This window comes from Scyliorhinus torazame, chromosome 4 (assembly GCF_047496885.1).
Source record: "Scyliorhinus torazame isolate Kashiwa2021f chromosome 4, sScyTor2.1, whole genome shotgun sequence".
Taxonomy (NCBI): Eukaryota; Metazoa; Chordata; class Chondrichthyes; order Carcharhiniformes; family Scyliorhinidae; genus Scyliorhinus; species Scyliorhinus torazame.
The window spans coordinates 222,655,981-222,680,181 of NC_092710.1; the positions used below are offsets into that span (position 1 = coordinate 222,655,981).

The window sequence follows — 24,201 nt, forward strand, 5'->3', positions numbered from 1 at the left end:
AAGGTCAACACCTCCATCCTATCCCCATAACCCAGTAACCCCACCAAACACTAAGGGCAATTTTGGACACTAAGGGCAATTTATCATGGCCAATCCACCTAACCTGCACATCTTTGGACTGTGGGAGGAAACCGGAGCACCCGGAGGAAACCCACGCACACACGGGGAGGATGTGCAGACTCTGTGACCCAAGCCGGAATCGAACCTGGGACCCTGGAGCTGTGAAGCAATTGTGCTATCCACAATGCTACCGTGCTGCTCCCACAGAGGTGGGATAATTCCCACCTCCACAAACCTGACTACCCAAACTTCCAATTCTCAGTTCTCCAGGCGGGCTAGAATTAGAAGTAATTAGTGGTCAGAGATGAACCCAGTGTGGGTCAGCAACTGGTAGGCAACTTGAACCGATATTAAAAATGAAGAGCCTTCTGAAAGGCTAATTGGAGCCATTGGTCATCAATGGGAAACCTGAGCCTTATCAGGTGAGTGTCAAAGCTGTAAATGTTGTCCAACTGTTAGCTGATCCTGGAATGTATGGCCCATCGTGGGCTTTGCCAGAGAGAATTGTCAAAATTGCTGCCTGATAAAAATGCACTGAACCACTAAAAGCATGGAGTAGATTCACAGCCACAGTGGTTGCACCATCTCACCACCAAGACCTGGAACACATATTCTGCAGTGATGTAGTTAGCTGCCAAAACTCAGTGGGTGGATGAATGATGAACAATGGCAATGCTCATTATCCCATGCACTTGGCCTCTTGCCACCCATCTATCAGCATGCGCCCACACTGTTGACCCTTGACCCAGATGCACACTGTCACAGCATAATAGTCTGAATAAGATGGGGGATAATCAGCTGCTGTCAATGATCACGGGGAACATCATACTATCTCAGAGTCACAGCTGCAACATGGCACCAAGCATTTTCACAGAGCCTTTTCTCCAACCAGTGATGATATGGTGAAATGGTTAGTGTACGTAAACACACAAAAGTCAATGAGAGCATTGTAATCTGAATAGCTCATGACTCTTTTTGCCTTACATTTTTATTCACAGAATGGCACACTGAGGAGTCACAGGGGAAGAGATGAGCCCAGCTGGCCCAGGCTTTTCTGACCAGCACCTCCACCTGCCAACCTATTCACTCACCTACTTACCCACCTCATCCACCCTAACCACTTAACCTCACGCACTCCACCGTTACCTGCCTCACCCACATATCCACACTATCCACTCTATCCACCAACCCAATCACTAATGTTGAAAGACAGAACCTGTAAACTTACCACATGGCTGACAGTTCTGTAAAAAGGGTGTGTCTTTTGTCTCCCCTGACTCTAATCTGGGAAAGCCGACACTGAAGCTCCTGGAATAAAAATGGAGCAGCGTTGAGTCGGGGGTTTTACAAGTGCAGCAACAATCTAATGATCATTGCTGCCGTTGGGAATCATGTCCAGAAAACGGCCACACAAGTAGATGAGAAGAGAAAATTCCATGTTCAGTTCTCTGTTTTGTGTTCTGCTTGAGTGTGAGGTTATTCACTTTCGTTGTAAGGATAGAGAAACATAACATTTTTTTTAAACTTTGTAAATGTTGATGTTCAGAGAACACTTGAATGCACTTGTACAAAGAAAACAGAATTACCATTCAGGTACCGCAAACGATGAGAAAAGTAGATGGAAGGGGAATGGAGCACAAGAATAAAGAAGTCTTGCTACAGTTGTACAGGGCTTTGGTGAGACCACATCTGGAATACTGTGTGCAATTTTGATCTCCATATATGAGGAAAAAGTAAATTAGGTCTATATTCTCTGGAGTTTAGACGGATGAGAGGTGAACTCATTGAAATATATATTACAAGGGGCTTGCCAGGGTAGATACTGAGAGATTGTTTGTGTTGTGTTTGTTTTGTTTATTGCCGCGTGTACCGAGGTACACTGAAAAGTATTGTTCTGCGTACAGCCCAGACAAATGATTCCATACATGCGGAAAAACATTGGACATGCATAAATACACAATGTAAATACAGGGACACAGGCATCAGGTGAAGCATTCGGATGTAGTACTACTCAGTAGAGAAGATGTGTTAAGAGATCAGATCAGTCCACAAAGAAGATCATTTAGGAGTTTTGTAGCAGCGGGGAAGAAGCTGTTTTTGAATCTGTTAGTGCGTGTTCTCAGACTTTTGTATCTCCTGCCTGATGGAAGAAGTTGAAAGAGTTAATAAGCTGGGTGGGAGGGGTCTTTGATTATGCTGTCCGCTTTTCCAAGGCAGCGGGAGTCAATGGACGAGAGGTGGATTTGTGTGATTTGTTGTGTTCACAACTCTCCGTAGTTTCTTACGGTCTTGGGCCAAGCAGTTGCCATATCAGGCTATGATGTAACCAGATAGGAAATTTAGAACAATGGAGCACAGTTTCAGGATAAGGGGCCAATCATTTAGCACTAAAATGCGGAGAAATATCTTCACCCAAAGGGTTGTGCATTTTTGGAATTCTCTACCCCAGAGGGCTGGGATGCTCCATCATTGAATATATTTAAGGCTAGATAGACAGAGTTTTGGTCTCTCATGAAACTAAAGGATAGGGGAGTGGCTGGGAAATGGAATTGAAGACCAAGATTAACCATGATCATATCGAAAGTCGGAGCAGGCTCAAGGGGCTGTATGGTTTTCTCTTGCTCCTATTTCTTATGTTCTTAGGGCCTCAAGGACATTATTGTGTTTTATGCCTCAGAGATATGCAGAGATGACACCCACCAGTTTTTATATGTGAACAGGACTTTATTGCAATTCCCAACTCCTTCCTTTACGATTGTCCCTGACCAGAGTTGGGAGTCCTTTCCAACCCTGACGTTGAAGTCCCAAGGTGGGTGATCTTATCTTCCTTAGGAATGTTGGAGACGTTGGGCGTCATTCTCCGACCCCCCGCCGGGTCGGAGAATGGCCGTTGGCCGCCGTGAATCCCGCCCCCGCCCCCGCCGAAGTCTCCGCTCCCGGAGATTGGGCGGGGGCGGGAATCCGGCCGCGCCGGTTGGCGGGACCCCCCGCTGGATTCTCCGGCCCGGATGGGCCGAAGTCCCGCCCAGGAATTGCCTGTCCCGCCGGCGTAAATCAAACCTGGTATTTACCGGCAGGACCAGGCGGCGTGGGCGGGCTCCGGGGTCCTGGGGGGGGCGCGGGGCGATCTGACCCCGGGGGGTGCCCCCACGGTGGCCTGGCCCGCGATCGGGGCCCACCGATCTGCGGGCGGGCCTGTGCCGTGGGGGCACTCTTTCCCTTCCGCCTCCGCCACGGCCTCCACCATGGCGGAGGCGGAAGTGACTCTCCCCACTGCGCATGCGCGGGAAACTGACAGCGGCCGCTGACGCTCCCGCGCATGCGCTGGGAAACTGACAGCGGCCGCTGACGCTCCCGCGCATGCGCCGCATTTCCGCGCCAGCTGGCGGGGCAACAAACGCCATTTCCGCCAGCTGGCGGGGCGGAAATCCCTCCGGCGTCGGCCTAGCCCCTCAATGTTGGGGCTAGGCCGCCAAAGATGCGGAGACTTCCGCACCTTTTTGCCGGCGCGATGCCCGTCTGATTTGCGCCGGCTTTGGCGCCAGTCGGCGGGCATCCCGCCGTTGGGGGAGAATTTCACCCGATGTGTCCACGGTGGAGTAGAAGCCTTCTTTGGACTTATCATTGGCATCATGGGTTACGGTGTATGCACTCATGACCGTTGCCTGTTGATTGCAGGTTCTTGGCTTTTATGAATACAGAAAAAGACAGAAGAACACCAACACAATAGGTTGAACTTCGTCATTAAACTCGGTGTCTCTGTTTATACAAAGAAAACTAATGAAAGGATAAGCTGGAGGATGGGGGAGAAGAGGATAAAGTCATTAAAAAATGGTAAAGTGGTGCACACTTTCACGTGTAGCGAGTTCTAGGTGGTGCCACAAAACCTATGGAAAACCATGTCAGAGCAAGTCAGACATTACAGAACCCAAATATCTGAGATGTGGATTCAATACTTTACTTTTTAGAATGCATCCGATTTAAAACGGAGTTTGCAAGTTAGGAACTTCAGAGGGATACATTCCATGATAATTTCATCCAAGACAGATTTAACTTGGAAATTGGTCATTAACAGCACCGCCCAGAGGTTCAATTAATACTGCAGATTACAAATTGACTTTTTCACAATAATTTGTAAGTAAACAGTGGTTGACGTAGGAATTTTCAATGCATTTTGAAATAAGAATATACAACTCATTCAGAAATTTAAATACGTGATAGATTGATTTATTAGGTAGATGTCGATATTACTAAAATCAACCAAAATAAATAGCATTTATATTTTTATCTTAACTACAGTAAGGAAAGTTCTCAAGTAAGCCTTCATTTATTGTAATCATAGTAAACATATCAGAGAACACTTTGCGGTGCTCCTTTTAAAAACGTTTTTAGAAATTTTGTATAAATTGATATATGTTCAAGTATCATTTTTCAAATTTGGTAGTACTTTGCTTTGGTAAATAGGGACTGAATAAATCCTACCTCCAATTGGGAGGTTAATTAGATTGTGGTAGATTTCCACTCCCATTGGTGAGGTAGCATTTGCTCATTTCAGATTGACCTAAATTAGCAGACAGGAATGGCAACACATGTAGAACCTGGCTAGATAGGCTTGGTAGCCATTCTACCTTCATTAAACTGTTGCGTTTTCAACAGAAACCAAGAGTTGGATTCTCTGATCCCCCCGCCAGGTCGGAGAATCCCCGGGGGGTGACGCGAATCCCGCCCGCCGCCCTGACGCCGGCTGCCATTTTCTCCAGCGCCGGTTTTCGGACGGGGGCGGGGTTCATGCCACGCCGGTTGGGGGCCGTTGGCAGCAGCACCCCCGGCAATTCTCAGGGCCCCGATGGGCCGAGCAGCCGTCCGTTTTTGGCCAGTCCCGTCGGCGTGGGTTACGCATGGTATGGCGTCTGGGGCAGTCATCGGGGGGGCGCGTGGGTATCTGACCCCTGGAGGGGGCCCCATGGTCGCCTGGCCCCCGATCAGGGCGGGCCAGTGCCATGGGGGCACCCCTTCCTTCCACACCAGCGGTTCCGGGCATGCGCGCGATCACGCCGGCCCTTTGGCACATGCACAAACTTGTGCAGTCCCTTTGGCGTTGGCTGGAGCGGCGCCAACCCCTCCGGCGTCCACATAGCCCCCGGAAGTGCGGAAAATTCTGCACTTTCGGGGGCTGTTGACACCGGAGTGGTTGGCGCCGGTTTTCCTGCCGGCGTGGGAACTTAGTCTCCAGAAGGGAGAATCCCGCTGCAGAGCTTTCATGGTCATTTCTTTGGAGTGAGACTATGGATAGCCAGATTTGTTTTAATTCAATTTCATAAGATGTACTTGTTTATGAAATTGCAACCCAGTGCTAGTGTCATGATTACCGGGTTATTGTACTTTGACTGGACTATTTATTAATCAGGCTGAACTTGTTAGTGAGCAAGTCTTGAATTTGTGTGCCGGAAAGTTATGTCAATGGAGTGGGAGAAACCCTCAGGCAATGCTTCCCAAACCTTTTTCCACTGTGACCCCATTTTAATGTATGGAAATTAGTGTGACTGCCAGACTGAGAGTTGGGGGCAGGGGGGGATTGTGGGTGGAAGATTGTTGTTGAGCGATGTGGGGATTGTTGATTGGAGACGAGTTGTTTTGTTCACAATAGTTTTGAAGACTCGGATGTCCTCGGAGCTGAGAATCATGTGAGCACGTAGAATGGAGCGTTGACACTGATCCCAGGCATGTCCCATCATTTGCCACAGTGCACACTCAAAATACCTCCATCATTACGAGCACATCCTCTATTGTCCAATTAGATTTCAGCACTGAACGGCCAACCAGGGCACTGAAAGAATTACCAAACAGGGCAGAGAGAAGCTGTCTCATTGACGAACCGTTTGGGGAAAATAAATTCATGTCCTGGCTGAAGGCCCGCTCACCATTGCTGCCTCAAGAGCTTGTGACCCCAAATGATTGGCGTGCGATCCCAAAGGGGGTTGTTACCCATAGTTTTAGAACCCCCAGCCTAAGGAAATTCCTGATTGTGGTTTAGTCATGATCGCTGTTGATTTGTAAAGAAAGATCAGGCACTGTGTCATAAATGAAGAGCTAGAGGAAGAACCATCGCTGTTGCTCCTGGACATCACCTGGTGGTCACCAGAAGAATGATATCGGAAGAAGTCAGGCAGCACGTTGCCAGACCGTTCACTCACTCACTCAGCAGGGAAATCATTTGTACCATTTATCCCAAATAGTTTATCACTGTGAGAATTAGAGGCATAACAATATTTACCTTCGAACAAGGGAAGGAACAATCGGGAAAAAATGATCAAAGTATTTATTTTAAAGTGAGCATCCTTACCAATTATAATAGAGATATTAGGATTTGAATGCATAATTTAGCATTGTCACTGCTTGACTGTTAATACTGAAGCAGAAATGTTGCCCGACATTCAGATGCTAAAGTATTGCCATCTGAACAAGTACTTTCAATAGAACAATTTATGTCTGTCTCCTTCCTTAGCAACCTTGGTTCAGCTGAGATCGGCAGGGGCTTATTTATTAGATGCTTCTTCTTTAGCCAATAAGGTTAGTGGAATATAAATCAGAAGAGCTGTCAGAGCAATCAGTTTAGTTAAACCCACTAACGAAGATAGATCTGTCTGTGCTGTGTGGAATAATTTCTGATCTCGGTAACCGAAAGATCCTTCATCATAGACCAAGATAAAGTCATCAGTTATAATCAGTGAAAGTAGAATAAGGGGAAGTTTTAACCTGGAAGATTTCAATTAAAGTGAAAAGGTCATTATCCAGCAAGTGAAAGGATTAGCCACATGAATAACTAACTTGTTAACTAACATATTCTGCGATTATTTTGATACAGTATTGTTACAGGATACATAATTTGATACAGGTGTACAATAAAATCTATATTATTGCCACTTGATCTTTTTTTAATTTAAAAAAAATCCAATTAAGGGGCCAATCCACCTACCCTGCACATCTTTGGGATGTGGGGGTGAGACCCACAAAGACACAGGGAGAATGTGCAAAATCTACGCAGACAGTGACCCAGGGCCGGGATCGTACCCGAGTCCTTGGCGCTGTGAGGCACCAGTGCTAACCACTGCGCCACTGTGCCACCCATTGCTACTTGACCTTTAGGCCCTGTAAAGCAACATGTGATTCATACACTTGAGTAATTGTGCACCAATGGATTGAGTGAACAGGCATCAAGTAGATGAAGGGATATTACAAAAATAATAGCAGTTGGATGAAGATATTCCTCTCAGCAGTATGTGTAGCAACATCACCAATGGGGCCCATGATTATTTCCTCTGATTGGATGTTTACCACTTGACTACAAAGATCAATTTGCATAAAAGGGAGGGAAAGCAGAAATTCACTCGAATGGTACCAGCATCGAAGAATTACAATTATAAAGAAAGATTCAGAAATCGGGTGTTCTTTTTTCTGAAATATTAAGGGGTATCTAACAGGTTTCCATCATAAATCTCTACTGGTTGGCCAATTATCATAAACTCAGTAATATTACCAGGAGAATGACAAGGGAAAAGCTGTTGTATGGGGTTATTGGAACATAGAATGCTTTACCACAAGTTGCTTTCGTGGCAGGAACGATAAAAGCATTTTAAAAGGAATTACATGTGTATGTGCAAAGGAGCACTACACAAAGATAAATAGAAAGAACATGATAATGGAATGAGTATAGATAGATACAGTTGAAGAATTAAAACGGTTAATGGGCCAACCTGCTTCCTTCTGTACTTTATTGTCTTTGGTTACCTGATTCTTTGAGACAGCCCTGGGCAAGTATCATCTCCTAAGGCAATTCATTAGTAACTTTGCATTCTAATTATTTCCATAATGGAACTGGAATTTTATCGCCTTCATTGTCAAAATGGATAAAAATTCCGCAACTCCCTTCCTAACAGCGCTGTGGGTGGAACTACACCAGGTAGGCTGCAGTTGTTCAAGAAGGGCGGCTCACCATCACCTTCTCAAGGGCAATTAGGGAAAGGTTACAAACACTGGCCTAGCCAGCGATGCCCACATCCCGTGAACAAAAGAAAATACATTATCCTGCCAATGCATTCTTACAAGAAATGAACTGTGGCGATGATGGATGGTCACATGATCCCATTGGGGACAAAAACGTGGATCTTGAGAATTTAGGGACTTGCTGAAAACAGTATTATTTTCTCTGAAAAGTGTATTTTCTTTCTGCAGGTAAATGTTTGAAGAATTTGACCTCATGTTTTAGCTTCCAGGATAGTGGAGTTGTAAGGAGCACATAACTCATTTTCCACAGGAGAGCCACCATCCCGCCCGCCTCCCCGGCAGACTACCAGCTTCATGGAGGTGGCATTCCTGCAGCCACCTGGTGCTGGAGGACTGCTTTTCTGACACCTCGGGCGGGATTCTCTAATCCCACGGCAGAGTGTCCACAGCGCGTAAATGCCGCTGTGTTTTAACGACGGCATGAACGGGCCACTGCCAGGACTAATTCTGGCCCCTACAGGCACGGCGCTGGAGTGGTTCGCGCCGCTCCAGCTGCCGATCCCAGCGCGAACTGTGCGCAGTGGAATCTGTGCATGCACAGTGGCACCGGCGACAACGCGCACATGAACAGTGGCTTCCATCAACGCGCCGGCCCCAACGCAACATGGCGCAGGGCTACAGGGGCCAGCACGTAGGAAAGGAGACCCCCAGCCAGAGAGACCGGCCCACCGATCGGTGGGCCCCGATCACGGGCCAGGCCACATCGGAGGCCCCCCCCGGGATTGGAGCCCCCCTCCCCTCCCCCTCTCCCTCCCCCATAGGCCACCACCCGACCCTTCAATGCCAAGGTCCCGCCGGCTCAGAGCAGGTTAGAAAGGCGCGGCGGGACTTGGATTTTTTCTTACGGCCGCTCGGAGAATCGCAGGCGGGCCGCTTCTTTGTATTATCCGGCTGGAGAATCGCAGGCGGGCCGCGTAGAGCGGCCCGTGACTGGCGCAGTGCCAAACACGCCGGCGCCAATGGCACCGATTCTCCGCTCTGCAGAGAAGCGCCTGCCGGCGTCGGGGCGATGTGGCCCGGTCAGGGGATTCTCCAACCCGGATCAGGGCTGGGAGAATCCCACCCCTCTAGCTCCATATTTTTCACTTACCCGTCTGAGGGTGCCTCCAATTTGCGGCATTCTCTTGTTCTTTTACCTGCCCCAGCAGCACCAACCACGGTTTGCTGAGGCTGCAAAGCTGTTGGGATCAGCAGCATCTGCCTCCCACCTACCATTCTTAATTGGATGGTAGCCTGATAGGAGCTGCCTCCAGGAAAGTTGCTGAGCCAGTCAAACCACTTGCAATAGGGACCCTCATTTAGTCCCGAAGCCCTTGGGAAAGTCCTGCCCAAAGTTTCACATTTTCAAGTTCAAAGAATTGAATTGACTCTACATACTTGTCCAAACTTCCCTATTTCAAATAACACCCTTTCAGGGATTCACTTACCACAGATTACAAGCACTTATTCAATGTAAGGGACCCGGAAAGTGCTTTACAATTCAGTGGAAAGTCAAATTGTTCTCTGGTCAATTATCCATTCAAATCTTTGCAGGGTAAAGTTTTGCATCAGAAGGGATGTTGTTTTGGTATCTGTATTTCATCTCTTTCTCTTGTTATCAAGAATGGTGGATGTTTTTGATATATTTTCAGAAGTGTTTTCAATATCTGCCCAGTAAATTAATAGGGAATGAAACTAAGTTTAATACAAAGAAGCACAATAGCAGTAGCAACAATCTATGTGAAACCAAAATTGGTCCTGTCAATTATCTTACAGTTTCTATTATTCGTGTCTTGCACTGTGGAGAGGTGAGGATGTAGATTGCAGAGGTTCAACTCCAGGCAACATAGAACCTAAGGCAGTGGTGTAGTGGCAACTGTAGAAAAGATTTATTGCACATCATGCAGGATTTATTTTCTTGGTCTCAAGGCTCTTTTCAAAACGTTTTTAGTTTTGACTTTGATAGCATTTTGAAATTGACCTTTTAGAAATAGATATGTAAGTATTTTTAAAGTGTTTCATTGGAGAATATATCCCACTAAGCTGAACAGAAAAATAACTATGGTGGTAATTACATAGTTAGCATTGCGCCCAACCCTCATCATTGAACCAGAAAGCAGAAAAATATTAATGCTGAGTCCTTTGAGCTGTTTCTGAGAAATGTATCAAAGTTATTTATAAATTTAAGTATTTTTAGTACAAACTGGGTTAGAAATTAGTTTGTGTTGAGTCTTGTTTTTTGGTGTTAACTGGGTGTAAAGCACTTAGCAGTGGGTTGGCCTGTGTTAAGTCTGCACAGGTGTTGGTACCACTGCTAAATTTGTGGGAGTCTCTGGTCTTGGGCCTGAGAATTTGTTGCCAGAGATCTAACAAGTTTGAAGAGCACCTTGTGGCAATGAATCAATGATGAGTGAAGGTCTCCCTATGTGGGCCCAGGTGGCACAGAAGTGGTCCTAGTCCCCCAGCTCCAAAGGTGTAGCTATTGTTTCCTCCTGTCCTGCCCCCCCCCCCCAACACCACCACATACACACACTCTCCCCCACTTTAGTCCATTCAACTATCCCGCCTGGGACTTACCAGTGGGTTGCAGCTCTCTGCAAGGCAGATAATGCACCATTGATGGTTTCCCTTGTGCAAGCTGCTGTTGGAATTCTGCAGTGCACCCTCAATAAGTCCCAGGACCAAGTTGCATCAAACCTGATGGGTTTGTTGGGTTACACACTCTCTGAACAGGGCATAAATGTGGTCCATATGTCTGTCCAGACAAATATTTACCCGTTACTATATGTCCAATGCACATTATTTAAAAGTAGATCATTATTAGGCAATAAAATGGTTAGAACCGCTTTCTTTCACTTTTGGAACCTAGATTTAAATCATTAACAGACTCAAAGGAAGGACATCTGCTACCTGTTAAAATAAGTTCAGGAAGCCTGAACCTAGCTTTCTGTCAAGAATGGACAGCACAGATTTGCTGCTTAAAACTTATGAATCAAGATGTTTGAGCTCCCATATTGTAGTAGGACACTAAGGCAGAACAGCATGGAGGGAGCCTTTCCTGACATCTGCCTGCACTGCAGCTGGCTCAGGATGGTGGCACTGGATGGCAGAAGTAGAAAGGTGCTCTATCCTCAGACATAGGCCTCCTTTGTCTCAACAAACACAAGACAAATGCCACAAATCGTAAAGAGAAAAGTACAAACTGGGCCTTTTGTTTATCTTACAATAGAGCTATTCAACACAAAAGCCTCTTTCTTTTCAAAATTTCAGTACTGCTTGGGTTTGTTTTATTTGGCATTTTCGCTCACCAAGTCATGGGACTTTGAGCAGTTACTAATTCAGAGAAGTCTTTTGAATTCGCAAGTCCAGTAGAATGTGCATGATGTGGTGCTCGCCCAGAGTGAACACTTTCATGATCAGATTTTATGGGAATTAATTTGCCTTTGTCCATCAAAAAACATTTCAAATCAGATAAAATGAAAAATGTATTATCAGCCCCCGGGATATAATGGATTAAAAATCTCTCTGAGGTGGTGGCACAGCCTCGTGTAAGTGCCAGCATATGACTTTTGGCACTGACTCTAACGGTGTTCGCAGGCTAGTGAAGTTTATTTCGGGAGGGAGTCTGTTCTATTAGGGGTGCATGCCAGGTCCTGAGCAGTCCCAGTATAGTGGACAATTTTCCAGCTGCTGCTGTCTTTTCTGGGATGTTAATAGGAAAATAAATGGTAATATATGTGGTCTTGTCAGTGTTGCCTGTGCCCTAAGAACAAATGCAAAGAAATATGACACAATTATTATCCATTTATTCCCATTATTTTTAGTATTAATCAAAACTAAGTTTATCTGGGTCTTTGTTCAGAAAGACCTTGAATAGTTTTTAAACTTTTGAAGTGATATTTGCAGTTTGGTAGCTTTTCCCCTGTGGTGTTGGGTGCTCTGGTGCACAGATGAGCCAACACAGTTGTATGTGGTAGAACTCTATTTTATTTTAACTCTTATATACAGTTCGTTCTGGATACTCTGCACGTGCTGTCTCCCTGAGTGTGTCGTGTAGCAGGTCTGTCCTTGTCCTTGTCTCCAGCTAATACTGTCCACCAGGTGTCGTGTTTGTGCTTTTTATATGTTTCCTGTCTTTGTCTGTGATTGGTTGTGGTGTTGTGTGTTCTGATTTGTCTGTTGGTGTGTCTATCATGATGTGTGTGTTTGAATATCATGACATCCCCCCTTTTTACAAAGATATGTGCCTACGTGGTTATAAATATAATCGTGTCGTGAGTGCATCTAAGAGTGTGTGTGTGTGTTGTGTACAGCGTGTGTATATGACGTAACTATTTACATGGGGCGATGTCGGGTGCGTCACACTATCAAGGTTGTACCATAACAAAACATGAATGCGAGAAAAAAAAAACTTGAACAGTGGTCCGGTCAGATGATATCTGGAACGATAAACAACAACAGGTTATAATACAGAAGTGTTTGACTTTTTGAACGTATGAACAGCGTTATCAGTCCAGTCTAATGGGTGACCACCTCAAGAATAGGCTGGTCCTCAAGCCGGTTCAGCTGTGGAGATTTGGGTTCACACTGGTTCACCTTGGACTGTTGGAGGTGATGCTGTTGCCGAAGTCTCTACTTTTCCATTTGTTGTACTTCGTGCAGTGCTTGGTTTTTTATTCGTGCAAGTATAACATTCAACATCTTTGTTAGTGTTGCCTTGGCTGTGGTTTGGTTTACTAAGTTTTTTGCTGGCCAGGTGTATATTGTAGCGCGTTCTAACAGCCTGTAACACAGTTCCTTTGTGTATTTCTATGTGCTGAGATGTTACTGTAGTTAGTAAGGCCTTAATTATCTGCAACTGAACACCTTCGTCGGTTTGTGGTCCTTGAGAACAACCACATATTGTCTCTATAATTCTATCAATTAATTTCTGTAAACAGTCAGATGATGTGCTGACTATGCGGGGACATTTCGACTGGCATGCCAACTCAAAAGGGAGAAAATACTTGCCTGCTTCAATAAAGTTTGCCCTGGATTTGACAGGTGGCAAGGTCCCAGAAACAGCCTTAGCTTCTGCATGGGGAGGATTTTAGCTGCTGTGGCCTGGTCACGGGTGGTGATGGAAGGGGCATGATCCGTGGCATCTCCACGAAGTCATCCTTGGGAACCAGTGGAGGATCCGACGTGTGCGTACGGTTCAGTTGCGAGCGTGGAAGGCGGCGCAAAGCTCGCTGATTGCGCCTACGCACCAATCCATCCGCCCTGCATGCCAGGAACAAGGTGGAGTCTTTTTTCTTTTTATGTTTGTGGTGGACGGCATCTTGTAGCCGATGGGTCGTTGCCATCGAAGAAGCACCATCACTAATGTCATGCAAGGCGATGACTGTGCCAGATGTGGAAGTTGGCCGAGACCGTGCACGCTGGTTCCGGCCACCTGCTGTGCCGGAAGGGTGACTCCGCAGAGAAACGTCGAAGCATGTCGCCTTGGAGAGAGAATTGTTGCTCGCATCAACGTCTGGCGATGGCGCGAATTGGTGTGTCCGTCTTGGACCGCCGGTGCTGGTCGCCACTGCCAACCCAGTGGGACTGCCACGCGATCCATTCCCTGTCGCCGTGGCATCCGCCGTCACCCTGAGCGTGCCATCACCGAGGCCGCGACACCGCCGTCCGGAGCAAGGTCTGGCGTGCGCGAATCAGAGTCGGCACTTGGCTGCTCCCCATCTGGAGTCTGGTCTGCCTTCCGTCGATGCTCCCCGTCCGGAGTCCCAACAGGTTCACTGGAGGCAGCCGAGATTCCCTGAAGCTGCACTTCTGGAGTCGGAACATGCAGGAATGCACCGACCAGTGGAGAGGCTCGAGCCATCGAGGGTGGAAGCGGTGCGCCGCCACCGCAGTCATCAGTGGTCCCACCGTGATCGTCGAGTGCCTCGGTACGCACTAGGCGAGGTCTGTCACTTTGCACCTTTTGCATGGGAAGTGGGATGCTGTCGTCACTCGTCTCACATCCCGTGGATAGATCCTCATTAGCAGCTTGCTGTTCACTAGGGTTGGGTAAATTGTCAGAGTTTTCATCTGGTGGTGCACACCATGTCGGTGGACTGTCATTGTCTTGCCGTTGTCCTTCATTTGGGCTTTTCTTCTTTGGAATTTTAAATCTTCCCCCAGACATTGCAGAACCTTGTTTATTACCCCCAAATTCTCCCACATGTATGGTCTCTAATATAGGATCCAATGTTTCTATCGACATTGTACTATTTTCCAAAGAACATTCCGTTTCACTTTTCTTCTCAGGTACCTCATATGTATCTTTGTCTAATGTACATGCCTTCATGGTCTCTGGGTCTGATTTTGCTGGGACTGGCATGGTCACAGTCTCTCTTTTACTGTTCTCAATTGCCCACATTATACTCCCCATACATAACTGCTTAATCACTGGGGTTAGTGTGGTACAATGGATAATCGGGTCGACCTTATCTGCATCTTCACCATTAGTGGAAAGCACACTTGGTTCACTTGAAACTGCTGCGGGTTTTAAATTCGTTATCTGGCTACTCGATGTCGGTGTCCTCAGGATTCTTGCTCCAATGTTCTGCTCATTTATCAGTGGAGTGTGTTTAGATTGCCATCCCCAAGAGCTTTTTTTATAAACAAAATATGGCACTCATCAAGTATTAAAATTGATTAATTGCCAAGACTGTACTATCTGACATGATTATAATATGCTAATGGACACTGTTAGTCATTAATTATTCTTAATGGTGAATAAATGGAGGACTGTCAATGATACTTATCAATTTTCCCTTTAACTATATAAGGATTCTTATATTCCATCATGTAGCCCATCTTGTAAGAGCAAATTTGTCCTTGATTCTGAAACAAAAGATGAAAATGTAATTGGAAGCAGATTTGGGCAGGTGGGAGTTGTTCCTGGTGTTGGCAACATGAGGCCCTGGAGATTTTAATGGCAGGGCCTCACCTCCACATTGCCAATCAGCTTCCTACACAAAATGGACTGGAAGGGGTAACTGGCCGATGGGTGGGAGCAAAGGATCAGGCAGCAGCAGGTGGCTGATTAGCACGAAAAGGAAGGTATGTCAGCAAGAATCTAAGTCTCATGTGTGGGGGTTTTGGCAAAGGGTTTTGGAGCAGCTTTTCCTCATTCGGGCTAGAGTTGAATTTCCAGTCATTAGGCTCCAATCGCATGGCAGGGTGATTCAATGGTTAGCACTGCTGCCTCACAGCGCCAGGGTCCCAGGTTCAATTCTGGCCTTGGGTGACTGTCTCTGTGGAGTTTGCATTTTCTCCCCGTGTCTGCGTGGGTTTCCTCCGGATGCTCCAGTTTCCTCCCACAGTCCAAAGAAGTGTAAGTTAGATGATTGGCGATGCTAAATTATCCCTTAGTGTCCAAAGATGTGCAGGTTAGGCAGAGTTGTAGAGATAAGGCAGGAGAGGGTGCTCTTTCAGAGGATCGGTGCAGACCTGATGGGCCGAATGACTGCTTCTACTCTGTATGGATTCTGTGGCTTCTAAATGAAGAACCCACTGGCTTCAAGGAGTGCCTTTGCTTTCTGCTCAGAGGAGCAGGTTAAACTCAGGATTGGCGCAGTGTGGGCAAGGTATCAGCCACTAAGTCCGTGAGACAAATCTAACTGCTTTAACTGTTACCTTTCACCAGGTAGATAACATTATTCTAAAGACTTCTTAGAACAGATTTACTAATTATTACTGGAGGCCTGGGGATTAGTTTCTTTTTACAAGGATGAGCTAGGGTATGCTGAATGTCTTTCCACATCCTCATTGGTCTTATGATCTTGAATTTAGGATCTGGTTACTTTGCCAGGACTGCAGCTTTTTCCAGCTGGGTGAGTTAAGATTGCCTGAATGGTTTTCCTCATCAGTATTTATCTCGCAATTGTTTACTGAAAAGTCTGAAAGCTAATTTAATGGCCCATTAATGTTGCTCATTTGTTGTTAATGACACACATGAAGTTGATAGCACAAGTACAATATAAACCCAGTTATGCAGTAGATATTTTTTAATGCTGTCACTTACTCAACTTTCAGTTCAAACAGCAAACAATGTACCATTGGAGACAGAGAAAACCAAAATACCAAACGACCAATTGTTCGAGTGGTCGATTCCTGGAGAAGAGGGCATTAATCAACAGTATTTTTGTGATTATAATATTAGGCACTTTACATAACCTGCAGTCTATTGTTCACCCATCTTTGCACTCACCTCACTGCTAAACAACTCTCTTAACCCTTTCTTTTTTTTGGAACATGCACACTCTCTCTTACTTTTTGTGGTGTTCATTTTTACTTGTTTTAATTTTGTTTTCGATACGAATCTGGGGCGTCATTCTCCGACCCCCCGCCGGGTCGGAGAATGGCCGTTGGCCGCCGTGGATCCCGCCCCCGCCCCCGCCGAAGTCTCCGGTACCGGAGATTGGGCGGGGGCGGGAATCGGGCCCCGCCGGTTGGCGGGACCCCCCGCTCAATTCTCCGGCCCGGATGGGCCGAAGTCCCGCCCAGGAATTGCCTGTCCCGCCAGCGTAAATCAAACCTGGTATTTACCGGCGGGACCAGGCGGCGTGGGCGGGCTCCGGGGTCCTGGGGGGGGGGGGGGGGGGGCAGGGCGATCTGGCCCCGGGGGGTGCCCCCACGGTGGCCTGGCCCGCGATCGGGGCCCACCAATCCGCGGGCGGGCCTGTGCCGCGGGGGCACTCTTTCCCTTCCGCCTCCGCCACGGCCTCCACCATGGCGGAGGCGGAAGAGACTCTCCCCACTGCGCATGCACGGGAAACTGACATCGGCCGCTGACGCTCCCGCGCATGTGCCGGGAAACTGTCAGCGCCCGCTGACGCTCCCGCGCATGAGCCGCATTTCCGCGCCAGCTGGCGGGGCAACAAACACCATTTCCGCCAGCTGGCGGGGCGGAAATCCCTCCGGCGTTGGCCTAGCCCCGGCGTTGGGGCTAGGCCGCCAAAGATGCGGAGCATTCCGCACCTTTGGGCCGGCGCGATGCCCGTCTGATTGGCGCCGTTTTTGGCGCCAGTCGGCGGACATCGCGCCGTTGGTGGAGAATTTCGCCCCTTGCGCGCGATTTATTGGCTGCGTCCTGCCGGTATGGGATGGGACATGGCTGGTAGATCCTGCGAGAGAGGTCTCTTCTTGCATTAACACTGCAATGAAGTTACTGTGATTACCAACGGTTGTTAGGCCCCGCGAGATCTAACGAGGTCTTGCAAGACGTCGTGATCCAGTGTGGGCGGGATCCAGACTTGTATAGTTAAACTTAACTGCTCACTTAACTGGTCACTCAACTATGCCGATGCCAAGAAGACCCTAGCAGGGCACCGTTTAGCATTGGTCCGCAAAAATGGGGATCAGGTGGAAGGGCACTTGACAATCGGAGGCCCCAGGGTGGTTGGAATCTGATGCCACTCGGGCACATGTCACTGCCAGCTTGGCATCCTGGCAGTGCCACCTGTGTGCCACCCTTGCATTGCCAGGGTCCCCAGGTGGAACTGGCAGGCTGGCAGGGTTCCCACTAGGGTGCCAGGCTGACAGTGCCAAGGTTCCCAGGTAGCAGTTTGCCCAGCCGGGGGTGCCCTGCCCATATGAGGAGGGGTGCGAGGGGGAGCTCAAGGACCTCCCCAACAGGTGAGTTGGACATTGGGGGCCTCTAGGGGTCGCGTGGGGCGGGGGAGGGGGAAAGAGATTGGGGAGCCATTAGATAATGGCTCCCCGATCTCTTCTGGAACTGAGTGCAGTCTCAGCAGGGCGTTCCTCACTGAGGCCTGAAAAAATAACAGAGTGCCGTTCCATAGTGGAGCCATTCCTGCCGCTACAAGTGGGTGACAATCTCCAGTAGTTGGAATCATTACAGATACAATGGGCTGGATTTAATGTGGCCCATTGCATCGTGAAATGTGGCGGCCAGTCTCATTTTGTAATATACGTAAACGATTTGGAGGAAAATGTAGCCGGTCTGATTAGTAAGTTCGCGGATGACACCAAGAAGGAGTGGTAGATAGTGTTGAGAATTGTCAGAGAATGCAGCAGGACATAGATGGGTTGGAGACTTGGGCAGAGAAATTGCAAATGGAGTTTAATTCAGACAAATGTGAGGTAATGCATTTTGGTCGGTCTATCATAGAGGGGAAATATATGTAAATGGCAAAGCTCTTATGAATATAGAAAGTCAGAGAGATTTGGGCGTGCAGGTCCACAGATCTTTGAAGGTGGCAACACAAGTGGACAGGGTAGTCAAGAAAGCATACGGAATGCTTGCCTTCATTGGACGGGGCATCGAGTATAAAAACTGGCACGCCTTGCTGCAGTTGTATAGAACCTTGATAAGGCCACACTTGAAATATTGCGCACAATTCTAGTCACCACACTACCAGAAGGATGTGGAGACTTTGAAGAGGCTGCAGAGGAGGTTTACCAGGATGTTGGCTGGTCTGGAGGGTGTTAGCTATGCGGAGAGGCTGAATAGACGTGGATATTTTCATTAGAATGACGGAGGTTGAGGGGCGACCTGATAGAAGTCTACAAGGCTATGAGGGGCATGGATAGAGTGGATGGGCAGACACTCTTTCCCAGGGTGGAGGGGTCAATCACCAGGGGTCATAGGGTTAAGATCCGTGGAGCAAAGTTTAAAGGAGATATGCGAGGCAGGTTTTTTTATGCAGAGGGTGGTGGGTGCCTAGTGGTGTTGCCTGGGGAGGTTCTGGAAGCAGATACATTAATGGCATTCAAAAGCCATCTTGACAAATACATGGATAGGATGGGTATAGTGGGATGCGGCACAAGAAAGTGCTGAGGGTTTTGGCCAAAATCAGTATCATGACCGGTGAGGGCCGGAGGGCCGAAGGGCCTGTTCTTGTGCTGTATTGTTCGTTGTTCTTAATCATTTGAGAATCCCCTTGTCAGTATCCTGGTGGCAGCAGGACCTCCCCAGTTAAGACGGAAGGGACTGATGTGGGATCCCCATACTGGCGGCAGGATCTCAATTAATTTTGGTGTCATTAATCAGCCAATTGATAGTCATTATCCCTAAGCCCACTGCCATTTAGTGCCAGCTGAGGGGTTAACAGTGGGATTTGGGGGGGGGGGAAGAGAGGGGTGGAAGTGGGCATACAACTGTCCCGAACCTTCCAGGAAACCTGTTGTCAGCATGAAGCTGCCAACGTTTGACTGGCCAGGAACTCTCGGCAGATGGAACTGCCACCGCGGCCCTCAGTCGCAGGGAAGGTTCAACACTGCCAAAAACGCACTCGATTCCCTCGGGTCTTCCCCACCAATTTTCAATGGGTGAGCAAGACCCCTGTTGGCTCAACAACATCCAGCCTGATGTTGTAGTTGTTGGAAGCTGATCATTTCCCCTTCAGGCTATCGCCTCAGACAAGTAACTTTGGTCCAACCATCTTCAGCTGTTTTATAAATAATGTTCCCTCCATCATAAGGTCAGGACTGTTTGCCAATAATCCCAGCACCCTGCTTCAGTCCAGGCATGGTATTATAGTGTTTACGTTATTGATCGAGTAATTCAGCACCTTAGACTCCATTGAAACGCCACCATGGCAATTTGAGAATTTGAATAATCTGGAAATTTTAAAACATTGATATCAGTATAAAAGTGACTATGAAACTGCCCAATTGTCATAATTATCCAATTGGTTTTGCAGCAGCTCGTTAAAAAGAAACTGCAACAAATCTGCCCATTTTGTGTTTGTTTTTTTACTTCATCATCCGGGATCCTTTATGACATTTACCCAATTGCCTGATGTCATAATAGCAAATTGGTTGCTGTATTTTCCTGCATTATCACAATAATTGCACTTCAAAAATTTAATTTGCTGTAAAGAGCCTTGGGACATCCTGAGAAGGTGAAACATGCTACATGAATGCAAGTTTTTTTCCCTTAATTAAGTTACAGCATTGAAATGTTGTGCTGAGGCCACTAATTTTGACAAATACAAATCAGGAGTAGGGTCGGAGCTAGGACCGGATTTCTGAATTTTATTTTGCTATTGATAAAAATTCATCCAAATTCTTAGTAACCATATGACAGACAAAATGTTTTTTTTTAAAGTACAGAGGAATTAAGATTTCAGAGTTTAATTCTCCCTGATAGAGCACTGTGCAATGGATTCCTCCAATTGATAGCCTTTTTATTTTAATCAGTCATCATGTGGGCATCACTGGCTATGCCAGCATTGAGAAGGTGACGGTGAGCTACCTTCTTGAACGGCTGTTATCTCTGCAGTGTAGGTACATGCACAATGCTGTTAGGAAGAAATTCCAGGATTTTGACCCCGCAACAGTGAAGGAACAGCAATAAGTTTGTAAGTCAGAATGTTGCCTGGCTTTTGGAGGGGAACTTGTATACAATGTTGCCCTTGCCAGGTGGCAGAGATCTCTGGTTTGGAAGGTGCTGTCGAAGGGACCTTGGTGAGCTATTGCAGCGCATCTTGCAGATGGTGCACATGGCTGCCACTGTGTGTTAGTTGTGGAGGGAGTGAATGATTAAGAAGATGAATGGGGTATCAAACAAATAGGCTTCTTTGTCCTGAATGGTGTCCAGTTTTTTGAGTACTGTCGCAGCTGCATTCAGTCAGGCGTGGAGAGTATTTCATCACACACTTGGTTTGAACCTTGAGATGATGGCTTTGCAGAGCCAGGAGGTGAGATATTATCAATAGAATTCCCAGCCTCTGACCTACTTTTGTAGCCACAGTATTTACATAGCTCGTCCAGTTCAGTTTCTGGGTAATGGTAATCCCCGGGATGTTGATAGTGGGGAATTCAGCAATGGCAATGTCATTAATGAAGTAGCTGAAGGACACGATCCTGAGGAATTCCTGCAGTGATGTCCTGGGACTGAGATGGTTGACCTCCAATAACCACAACCATCTTCCTTTGTGCCAGGTATGACCCCAACCAGCAGAGAGTTTGCCCTCTGATTCCCATTGACTCCAATTTTACTAGGGCTCCTTGATGCCATTCTCGATCAAATGCTCCCTTGATATCAAGGGCAGTCACTCTCACCTCACCTCTTGAGTTTGCCTCACTTGTTCATGTTTAGACTAAGACTGTAACAAAGTCATGAGCTGAATGGCCCGAGCAGAACACAAAATGACCACCCGTGACCAGGTTATTACTGCTTGATAGCTCTTTTGATGACACCTTTAGTGATGATTGAGAGTAGACTGATGGGGCAATAATTGACTGGGTTAGAGTTTTCTGCTTTTTGTGTACCAGACATGCCTTGGCAACTTTACTCATTGCCGGGTAAATGCATGGTCATGGCTGTACTGGAACAGCTTGGCTAGGGGTCGTCATATTACGATTTTGTAATATATATATAACTCGTTTTGTCTAGCCGAGTTGTTGAAATATAGACGTAGTCTTCCAGTGATGACAAAATAATTTAATGAGTAATGTGAAATAAAGTAGTGAGTTCTTTTTACTTCAGTAAATAAACAAATAACTATAGATTAAACTATTAAATAAGATTATGCTATATACTAAGATCTATTAACTTCTCTCTAGCTGTTTCCCTTCTGTACTCTCCACACTCCTAACACACTCTCCTTGAGGAAAGAGGGGGAAAACATTTTTGTAGGTCTTGATCGTGTGGCCATCTAGTGTTCATTTGCCTGTACTTGCTTAACATTACTTGACCATGTATTCCTCAATACAGAGCTCTCTACAGGGGTGTGGCAAATCCTGGAGCACAAATCTTCAGTGTTGTCACCAAAATGTTGTTAGGGCCCATAAACTTTGCAGGTCCATTGCATTCAACCATTTCTTGATGTCACGTAGAGTGAATCAAATTGGCTGAAGACTGACATCTGCAATGCTGGGGACCCCCGGAGGAGGCCAGGATGGGTCATCCACTAGGCACCTCTGGCTGAAGATTGTTGCACATGCTTCATTCAACCTTATCTTTTGTATTGATGTGCTGGGCTCCTCCATCAGTGAGGATTGGGGATATTTGTGGAGCTTCCTCATCCAGTGAGTAGTGTACTTGTCAACCACCATTCATGACTGGATGTGGCAGGACTACAGAGCCTAGGTTTCTTTCATTGGTTGTGGGATTTCTTAGCTCTGTTTCCACTAACTAATGACGATGGAAATTGCACAGAGATGTGTTGAACAGTACACTGCCAAAAATGTAATTAACCTGGCATCCAGTTTATATTATAGAGGTAGATCCAGACTTTGTGCTATAGTGTGGAATGAGAGATAATGAGTCGATAGCCTGTCTTACATCTATCCTGTTGCCTTCAAGAATAAGAATGGGCAGCACGGTAGCACAAGTGGCTAGCACTGTGGATTCATAGCGCCAGGGTCCCAGGTTCGATTCCCCACTGGGACACTTTCTGTGCAGAGTCTGCACGTTCTCCCCGTGTCTGCGTGGGTTTCCTCCGGGTGCTCCGGTTTCCTCCCATAGTCCAAAGTCGTGCAGGTTAGGTGGATTGACCATGCAAAATTGCCCTTCGTACCCAAAAAAGGTTAGGAGGGGTTATTGGGTTATGGGGATAGGGCTTAAGTGGGTCGGTGCAGACTCGATGGGACGCATAGCCACCTTCTGCACTGTATGTTCAATGTTAGTCAATGTTAATCTACCCCACCGATTAAATATCAGGCCCGCTAAACAGTTGGACTGTCTAGTGAAAAAGCACATCTTAGGCTGTGACATATAATGCATTTGTTATATTGTAGGAAGGAATAGAATACTATTCAGTGATTTTTCCACCTTGGAATTAATTTGTGCGACATAAGCTAAAGGTTATTCATGCTGAGAAAACACTGATCAGGCTTTTATTTCTTCTACATTAAACATTTTAAAGAATATATTTTTACATGTTTTCTTTTACTAAAATATCAAAAAAAACCCACAACATTTCTGATATGCTGAAGATTGTCAAAAGAACTGATAGAACTAATTGGAACCACAGCTTTTATGCTGATGGTTTTGTAGTTGAACAAAGCAGCAGCTCCTCATCTAAACACCAGAGGGCATTCTTCACCAGGATTAAATTAGACCAGCCTGCAATTTCGAAATATTGTACTAGTTGTGAAAGGTCCATCATCATATTATTTATAGATATTGTTCTTAAAAAGATCATGGAAAATACATTTCGACCAGTACACACTGTAAGCATATTGTTAATTATTTTCTTCCTCCGGCCTATTAATCTTTGAATCTCTCCCTTCCTCCTCCCCATACTATTCCCTGTTCACAAAGGTTGAAGGGAAGCCAGTATTCTGAGTTGGTTTCCCCTCTGATTTTCTTTTCTGCATTTTACACATGGCAAATGCTGTGGTTTAATTTCTTTTCACCAAACATCCATGTTCTTACTTTCTTATAGAGTCAACAGATTTTTAGGCACTAAGCGAATTAAAGAATATGGGGATATGTGAGAACGTGGAGAAGAAGATTAACCATGATTTTGTTGAACGGCAGAGCAGATTTGGAGGCCCAAAAGGCCTAATTGAGCCCCTATTCTTTAGGTTCTTAACCAGAAGTAGCAACTTAATCTATGGAACATATTAGCAGGAATAGACCATTCAGCTTTTAAAGTCTGTTCTGCCGATAAGGATCATGATGTAAACCAGTTGCATAGGAACATAGGAATAGGCTGTTTATCCACTTGAGTCTGTTCTACTATTCAATGAGATCATGGATGATCAATGACCTAACTCCACATACCCATCCCCCCGCCCCCCGATCCCTTAATAACTCTGATTAATCTATCAATATATCAGAAATCTATCACTTTCAGATTTAAAATGAACCTGATATCACCTATTGTTTGTGGAAGAGAGTTCCAGGCATCTATCCTCTGCATTGGGAAGTCTTTCACATCTTCACTCCTGAAAGGCTTGCCTCTTATTTTTTAGTAAGAAGTCTTACAACACCAGGTTAAAGTCCAACAGGTTTGTTTCAAATCACTAGCTATCGGCGCACTGCCTCAGAGCATTGCTCCTTCCTCAGGTGAATGAAGAGGAATGTTCCAGAAACATATGTATAGACATATATATAGGCCGCCTTCAGGACAGGTGACAATGCAAAATCGC

The 24,201-nt window shown here is 46.4% G+C and overlaps 1 protein-coding gene across 3 annotated transcripts in view; it reads left to right on the forward strand.

The window, feature by feature from the left end:
- Positions 1–24,201, forward strand: part of cep85l (centrosomal protein 85, like) — a 447,302-nt gene that overhangs the window by 170,689 nt on the left and 252,412 nt on the right. The gene's annotated exons all lie outside the window — the stretch shown is intronic.